Source organism: Sinocyclocheilus anshuiensis, unplaced genomic scaffold, assembly GCF_001515605.1.
Source record: "Sinocyclocheilus anshuiensis isolate Anshui unplaced genomic scaffold, SAMN03320099.WGS_v1.1 scaffold84, whole genome shotgun sequence".
Classification (NCBI taxonomy): Eukaryota; Metazoa; Chordata; class Actinopteri; order Cypriniformes; family Cyprinidae; genus Sinocyclocheilus; species Sinocyclocheilus anshuiensis.
Genome location: NW_015557076.1, coordinates 249,524 through 258,762, shown reverse-complemented (window position 1 = coordinate 258,762; position 9,239 = coordinate 249,524). Strand labels below are relative to the sequence as shown.

Below are 9,239 nucleotides of genomic sequence, written 5' to 3'. Positions count from 1 at the left end.
TATGGTATATAAAATTTTAAATGGCTTAGCCCCTTCTATACTTCGTGATTTTGTGCATTTTCGCTCTACAGTCTGTATGATCTACTAGATCATCATCTACTAGTGATTGTGTTGTTCCTTTTCATCATTCTGCCTTTGGGTTGTCATCTTTCTCAGTGAAAGCTATTATTCACTGGAACACTCTACCAGAAGACATAAGGATGTGCACATCTATTGACATGTTTAAATTAAAACTAAAATTGTATTTAAAAGCAACTCAAATCTGTAAACACTGATATAGTTGTGGCTTAACTGAACGTTATTTTTACTGTTCTTTTTTGGCTCTGATGGGATGTGTATAAGCATTACTGTATTGTATGTGTTTGTTATTCTGTTCTTATGTCTATCTGTGATTATGATTACCTGCCAAGGGACCGCGGATGAAAACTAGCCATTGGCTAAATTCGGTACAATGCATGAAATGGAAACATTTATGTTAAAATTATACATGGTCCCTTTTCAAATAAACTTTAATAAATAAAATAGAAATAACATGCAGTATTTTCATAATGCAGAAATTGTGTTTGACCTGCATTTTCTGTCCAACCCCGTTACCCTGACATTTCTCTATATATTAATAATGTCTCAATCTTTCTCACATCATATTTAATGAAGACATCATTTATAAAAAAAATGAATGAATGAATATGAAAAAGTGAAATAAATGTACAAAATACTAAAACTTTTCAGTATAATGGATATGAAGAAACACACACTTCCTCTCACATTTGTAATACTCCACTAATACAAACGGTTAAGATCAGAAAACACTATGACTAGATCACTGCAAACTCTTAATGTAGTATTACAACTCAAATGATTTTATTTGAGAGATTGATCATCAGCGTGAGTTTGATGTGAAAGTGACTCACATGCAGCAGTTTGCAGCAGCAGCATCAGTCCAAAGATCAGCATCATTTCTCTAAAGTCCAGTCTCCAGCAGAAGAGTGTGATGCTGCTTCAGAGCGTCTGTGTTCTGGCTCTCATCAAGCGTCTTCACTGAGAGACTCACACTGGACTGACACACGAGGAAACATCTGACCGCTTCACTGAGGAAAGAGGAAGTTTCCTCATATGGGGGAAGACACATGCTGTTAGTTTGCATTACATTTAATCTAAAACAAGTGAAACTAAGAGAAAGAAGGAACCATTTTCAAGCACAAAAAGTTCAAAAAATCTTGTTTTAGAAGCAACAAGTTTGCTTATGTTTGTTTCTAAATGATGTAAAATGACTAATTGTGCAAAACACTTTACAGATTCTCCTTTAAATCAAATGAAACCGTATCTTTACTTTGCTGATGAAATGCTGTAGACATTTTTATTGAGAGTAAAGCAGACTCAGGTCTATATGTGGTGTTTCCAGCAGGCTGTGTGTGATGATGTTTGACTCGGATCCATCAGTTCATGTGTGACTGAAGAGAGGATTCTGAGCTTCAGTCTTCTGTCTGCTGCAGCTGAGACTCATGGGACATTGAGTTTATAGCTGCTCAGAGCTGCTCATGTAGAGAGCGACACCTGCAGGAGGAAACTACAACTACAGCTGCTTTCATTTCACTCAGAACATCTGGCTTAAAATGAGCTTAATCTGATTTATTTGAATTTAACTTGTAATTAAAGCCACATTACGGATGCTTTTTAGTTCAAATCAACGATTTATTCATCAATAATTAACAAAAAATTAAGGATTATTCATTAATTCATTAATAAATAAGACAGTATCAGTGTTTTTGCTTTTGTTTTATCCCGATTCACTGCGCTGAGCCTGCAAATAATCTATATTCTGAGCTGTCGGCTTGGATTTTGTGGGAAATACAATGTTTACTTTATGTTCGTAAACACAGAAAAAGGTTTGGCTACTATATATTGTGCTGAAGAATAATTTGAGGTTATTGCTACAATGAATAAGCCTAATATTGTTGCATAAGTTTTGACCTGGTCAAGCTAGAATTTACCATGGATAGTCTAAAATAAATAACAACAGGGGAATCATGCTGTTACATAAAATGTTAAGTGACAGTATTAAAAAATGTAAATTTAATTAGCTTGTGACTTTTGACTGCAAATACAATTTCATTTCAAAGTGTTTCATTTTTATTTAACTCAAAAAAGTTAAGCATAACAAATTCAGCAATGACCCCAATTACAATTTCTAAAGAATTGCATGTTTATCAGTATTCTATAATGACACGCATATCTTGTGAAGAAAATGCACAAATGTGGTTAAACATGTTAAACGTCATCTAAAAAACTGCAAATTCAAGCAAAACCACAGTCAGAAAACAGCAGACGCTGCAAAACTGAGACACGGATGAAGAGCTTCAAACAGATCAAACATCTAAACAGACACTGAAAATAAAGAGAATCAAGAATAAAGTAAAAGAGCAAGAGCAAGAGCAGAAATGTGAAAATAAACACACAGAATGAGTTCACAATCTGACAGATCTGATTCAGAGAAATAAAAGAGTTTGATCACGGATGAACAGAATTATAGGAGTTTCATGTAATGACATAAAAATACTGCTAGTTCATTCAAAGCGTAAAGACAAATGAATAAAATAAGCAATAAAACTATTACAAAAACACAACAGTCCAGAAAATAATCTTCATAACAAACTGTAGAAAATCTGGTTTAATTCATATCTCCTGGTTTAACTAATCTCTTGGTTTTATGCTAAAAGATCTGCTGTTGACTGGTGAAAGCTGGACTGATGTGAGAATCGCTGAGATTCTGAAGTCATTTCTCACAGATGTGAAGATCTGCTGCTGCTCTCATGAATCTTCTGCTGTGTGTTCATGTCGCTCTCTAAATCTTCTCATTCTCACTTTCTGATCTTCCTCTTTCTTTCCTAAAAGCATCACATCATCATCATCATCATCATCACACTCTCAATATTCACATGTCAAATCCATAATGATGATCATAAATGTGTCTCACCTGACGTGTGTCTCATGTAGATGTGAAAACCTCCTAACAGACCCAACAGAACCATCAGCTGGAAACCCCAGACCAGCACAAACACCACAGACACTGAACACACTGAACAACACAAACACATCAATCAATCAATCAATCAACACCACAGACACTGAACAATAATAGTTAGACAAAACAAACCCATCCTTCATGTTTCCAGTGGTGCATTTGTTAAACTCGTACCACATTCTGATGTCTGTGAGCTGCTGGTCACTGCAGAGGTCAAACTAGAGGTCACAGCTGCTGTAGTTGTTCCTGAAATAAAACATCAGCACAGAATCACCTGCTTTCTCTCTCTGAACCACATCAACACCATTCACTGCTGAGATCAAACTGAAACAAACTCATGACACTTTTCAAGAATTAAGAGAACTGACTGTTTTACACCATTGGTGTTGCTGTGGTTATATGTGACATTCATGTATTAGAAGCTCACCAGGACAGGGATCAATGCTGCTGTTTCCAATCATTGGTCCTTCTTCTAGTATTTTTCCATTCAGAGTCCAGCTGTAGATGATCTGATCGCCCTCAGAGGAGCAGAACACTGAAGTCTGATTGGAGGAGCAGATGATTGACACTTCCACTGAGCCAATAGGAGCTGGAGGGAGGGACACATGACAGTCACATGACTCTTTCTCGCCTCTTTATGAGTCAATATCAAGACATTTCTAAACAAAACTGATATCTGATATAATAGCTGGACTGAATTAAACATGCAGTGTAGGTCAGTCATGAGACAATGCAGCAAATGACTGTTTGAAATGCTTTCACAAGTCATTTTTTAAACAGTATGCAGTATGCAGTAAGCAGCATGCTAGTGTTTCATTTTGAAAATAGTCTTAGTACATGGAAAATGCAGATGAATTAGACTAAATTATTCCAGACATTCAGTAATGAGCTGCAATAAAAACCTTCCTAGAGATTCAACTGATTCATCTGCATGAGAGAGATCTTTGGAGAACATGAGACTGGAATGAGTCTGATGAGAGAGTTTCTGTACCTTCAACAATCACTTGAAGAGCTCTAGATGTTTCTGTGCCGTCTGAGCGTTCGAGTGTTAATCTGTAATTCCCTGAATCTGCTCTGATCACACGGTTTATTATCACAGTCCCATTAATGACTGTCACTTCAGGTCTGTTATTGTAAAGATCACATTCCCTCTTGCTGCCTTTTCTTACTCTACAAACTGGATCATCTTGTGTGTAGTTTATTCTCTTTATTAACATCAGCTCATATTCTCTAGCGTCCCGCACCATCGGCAGATTGAGTTTGTGTCCCAGAGCTGCATAACAGGGATCAGGTTGATTAAAACTGCAGTTCCACTCCAGACCTGAAGAACAACACACACACCAAGGTTATTATAGTTTTGAATTTTTAAATCAGTTTTATTTTAATATCGTTTTCAAATTTGCTATACAGTTTAGTTTTTATTAGTTTCATTAATATTGTACGTTTACCAAACAGGACCCGTGCAGGCTTTAAACTGCTTTGCGTCTCTCCGTCAGATAACCCCATGTGCGCAATGCGCCATTCACGGCTATTACCCTAAACCTCCACACAGCTGGTATATTTTTCCGCCAAGGGGTGAGAACGTAATGATTACTAAAACGATTATTTATTTTTGATAATTATTATTTTATTTCAGTTAGTTTTTCCACATACACACACACACACACACACACACACACACCATTAATTAAAATCAGACACATATTACACAAACATTCAAAGAATTAAAGTTCAACAGAAGTAACATTTCAGACTCTTGATCTGATCTCAGTTCATCTCAGTAATGCTCATCTAATGCTCAACTCTTTTCTGTTGAAGAACAATCTCATTTGTGTCTCTTGATTTAATACTGATATAATAACAGGATACTGAAAATAATCATATTACTGGACAGATTTAACTAATACAAAATAACTGTTAAAATAAAACATTCATTTTAATTTAGAACGTCTGTTTTACATTGAAATATCAGCTAGTCTATATGCTCTCATTCATCTTAATGTTAATTTAATTCAAATTAAACTGCCATGTTTTCACTGTGTACACTGTTATTTTTCTCTTCCTAAAATGCTTTATGGATGTTAACATGCAGTATTCTGATCATGCAGAAGTTGTGTTTGACCTGCATTTTCTGTCCAACCCCGTTACCCTGACATTTCTCTCTATATTAATAATGTCTTAATCTTTCTCACATCATATTTAATGAAGACATCATTTATATATATATATATAAAAAAACAATGAATGAATATGAAAAAGTGAAATAAATGTACAAAATACTAAAACTTTTCAGTATAATGGATATGAAGAAACACACACTTCCTCTCACATTTGTAATACTCCACTAATACAAACGGTTAAGATCAGAAAACACTATGACTAGACCACTGCAGACTCTTAATGTAGTATTACAACTCAAATGATTTTATTTGAGAGATTGATCAGCAGTGTGAGTTTGATGTGAAAGTGACTCACATGCAGCAGTTTGCAGCAGCAGCATCAGTCCAAAGATCAGCATCATTTCTCTAAAGTCCAGTCTCCAGCAGAAGAGTGTGATGCTGCTTCAGAGCGTCTGTGTTCTGGCTCTCATCAAGCGTCTTCACTGAGAGACTCACACTGGACTGACACACGAGGAAACATCTGACCGCTTCACTGAGGAAAGAGGAAGTTTCCTCATATGGGGGAAGACACATGCTGTCAGTTTGCATTACATTTCATCTAAAACAAGCGAAACTAAGAGAAAGAAGGAACCATTTTCAGGCACAAAAAGATAAAAAAATCTTGTTTTAGAAGCAACACGTTTCCTTATTTTGTTTCTAAATGATGTAAAATGACTAATTGTGCAAAACACTTTACAGATTCTCCTTTAAATCAAATGAAACAGTATCTTTACTTTGCTGATGAAATGCTGTAGACATTTTTATTGAGAGTAAAGCAGACTCAGGTCTATATGTGGTGTTTCCAGCAGGCTGTGTGTGATGATGTTTGACTCGGATCCATCAGTTCATGTGTGACTGAAGAGAGGATTCTGAGCTTCAGTCTTCTGTCTGCTGCAGCTGAGACTCATGGGACATTGAGTTTATAGCTGCTCAGAGCTGCTCATGTAGAGAGCGACACCTGCAGGAGGAAACTACAACTACAGCTGCTTTCATTTCACTCAGAACATCTGGCTTAAAATGAGCTTAATCTGATTTATTTGAATTTAACTTGTAATTAAAGCCACATTACGGATGCTTTTTAGTTCAAATCAACGATTTATTCATCAATAATTAACAAAAAATTAAGGATTATTCATTAATTCATTAATAAATAAGACAGTATCAGTGTTTTTGCTTTTGTTTTATCCCGATTCACTGCGCTGAGCCTGCAAATAATCTATATTCTGAGCTGTCGGGTCGGATTTTGCGGGAAATACAATGTTAACTTTATGTTCGTAAACACAGAAAAAGGTTTGGCTACTATATCTTGTGCTGAGGAATAATTTGAGATTATTGCTACAATGAATAAGCCTAATGTTGTTGCATAAATTTTGACCTAGTCAAGCTAGAATTTACCATGGGTAGTCTAAAATAAATAACAACAGGGGAATCATGCTGTTAGATAAAATGTTAATTGACAGTATTAAAAAATGTAAATTTAATTAGCTTGTGACTTTTTTTTTACTGCAAATACAATTTCATTTCAAAGTGTTTTATTTTTATTTAACTCAAAAAAGTTAAGCATAACAAATTCAGCAATGACCCCAATTACAATTTCTAAAGAATTGCATGTTTATCAGTATTCTATAATGACACACATATCTTGTGAAGAAAAATGCACAAATGTGGTTAAACGTTAAAAGTAATCTAAAAAACTGCAAATTCAAGCAAAACCACAGTCAGAAAACACCAGACGCTGCAAAACTGAGACACGGATGAAGAGCTTTAAACAGATAAAACATCTAAACAGACACTGAAAATAAAGAGAATCAAGAATAAAGTAAAAGAGCAAGAGCAGGGGCCTCATTTATAAAATGTTGTGCAAAAACCATCTTAAAATTGATCTTACGATCATCTCTCAAATATGCATACGGGTGATTCATAAAATGAACGTACGTACAGAAAACACACGTACGTCTCTTTCAGATGTGAAATCTATGAATCGCAAATAATCTTGAACTTGCAGGCAAATGAATGGTTTCAGCTCTCTGCTTGTAAACGACTCCTAATCAGTCGTGTGTCCACAAGGGTGGCACGGGGTGGCAACTGCCACCCTAAAAATGAGCTTTGCCACCCCAAAGCAGCGTATGGGATTGAAGTGCATTGAGAGCGGAGCAGCGTGATTTTGACTGAAGCTGGGATTTTTTGAAAGTCAGAGAATTCTGGTTTTCGCTCGCTCTCAGAGTGCTCCACTACCGCTCAATAACTAGCACAATTAATGCTGTAACTATAGCCGTTCTAAACTAGTTCTGCCTAGTCACCTTTATTTATATAGCGCTTTTAACAATACAGATTGTGTCAAAGCAACTTTACAGTATTAAATAGGAAAATAGTGTGTCAATAATGCAAAATGACAATAGTAAACACTAAATTTTCAGTTAAAGGCAGTTCATCATTGAATTCAGTGATGTCATCATCCAGCTCAGTTCAGTTTAAATAGTATCTGTGCAATCAAGTCGACGATATCGCTGGATATTAAGTGTCCCGGTTCAATGTTTTTAGTTTACCAACGTGTGCTTACAAGCACTAAATTTGTTCAAATTGAATTTATAGAATAGCAGACAGCATACTATTCATACACTGCAGCTTGACCTTTGCGTCAAATCGTATTTTAGCCCGTTTACAGAAAGAGGCTGATAATGCCTCATTGGATGGGCTTGTGGTTCTGTAGAGATTTACTAATACTTTTTTGTACTTTTTGGCCTATGGCATACAACCAACTAAACACTTTAAACTAAGAGAGCTGGTTTAATTCTTTAACTAAAATACATATTTAGTTTATAGAAGAAGGAAAAAAAAACAATACATAAATAAATTAAGATTTTTATTTCAATAAACGGTCAAAAAGATAGATAAGAACATCTATCAACTTGTTGATGCCCTCCATCTGCAGGTCTTCCACCCCTGGCTGGAAAAAAAAGATGAAATATATTGAAATCTGCAAAATATGTTACAGAAAATGCATATAAAAGGAAGAATTTGATTGGTTGGTTGGTTGGTTGATCGATTTATTGATTGATTGATTGATTGATTGATTTACAAACTAGCTCTTCAAACTGTTGACAAAAATGTATGGTCATACCCTTTTCTCCTCCGTTGGCAGTAGCCTTGTTTATAAAATGTTGCACAGAAACCATCCTAAATTTGATCTTACGATCATCTCTCAAATATGAATACATGTGATTCACAGAATGAACATATGCACAGAAAACGCACATACGCCTCTCTTTCAGATGTGAAATCTATGAATCGCAAATGATCTTGAACTTGCGGGCAAATGAATGGTTTCAGCTCTCTGCTTGTAAACGACTCCTAATCAGTCGTGTGTCCACAAGGGTGGCACGGGGTGGCAACTGCCACCCTAAAAATGAGCTTTGCCACCCCAAAGCAGCGTATGGGATTGAAGTGCATTGAGAGCGGAGCAGCGTGATTTTGACTGAAGCTGGGATTTTTTGAAAGTCAGAGAATTCTGGTTTTCGCTCGCTCTCAGAGTGCTCCACTACCGCTCAATAACTAGCACAATTAATGCTGTAACTATAGCCGTTCTAAACTAGTTCTGCCTAGTCACCTTTATTTATATAGCGCTTTTAACAATACAGATTGTGTCAAAGCAACTTTACAGTATTAAATAGGAAAATAGTGTGTCAATAATGCAAAATGACAATAGTAAACACTAAATTTTCAGTTAAAGGCAGTTCATCATTGAATTCAGTGATGTCATCATCCAGCTCAGTTCAGTTTAAATAGTATCTGTGCAATCAAGTCGACGATATCGCTGGATATTAAGTGTCCCCAACTAAGCAAGCCAGAGGCAACAGCGGCAAGGAACCAAAACTCCATAGGTGACAGAATGGAGAAAAAAACTTGGGAAAAAAAACAGGCTCAGTCGGGGGCCAGTTCTCCTCAGGCTAGACGAAACCAGCAGTTCAATTCCAGACTGCAGCAAAGTCACATTGTGCAGAGGACTCAACTGGTTCCTGTGGTCTTGTCCCGGTGGCCGTCTAGGAGACAAGGTCTTC

The 9,239-nt window shown here is 36.2% G+C and overlaps 1 long non-coding RNA gene across 1 annotated transcript; it reads right to left on the bottom strand.

The window, feature by feature from the left end:
* Nucleotides 1-2,696: 2,696 nt before the first annotated feature.
* LOC107676786 (uncharacterized) lies at nucleotides 2,697-3,459 on the bottom strand. Its single transcript, XR_001632772.1, has 3 exons — nucleotides 3,450-3,459; nucleotides 2,975-3,076; nucleotides 2,697-2,885 (listed from the first exon to the last, which is right to left on the bottom strand). It is a non-coding gene; the product is annotated as an uncharacterized LOC107676786 (long non-coding RNA).
* Nucleotides 3,460-9,239: the final 5,780 nt, after the last annotated feature.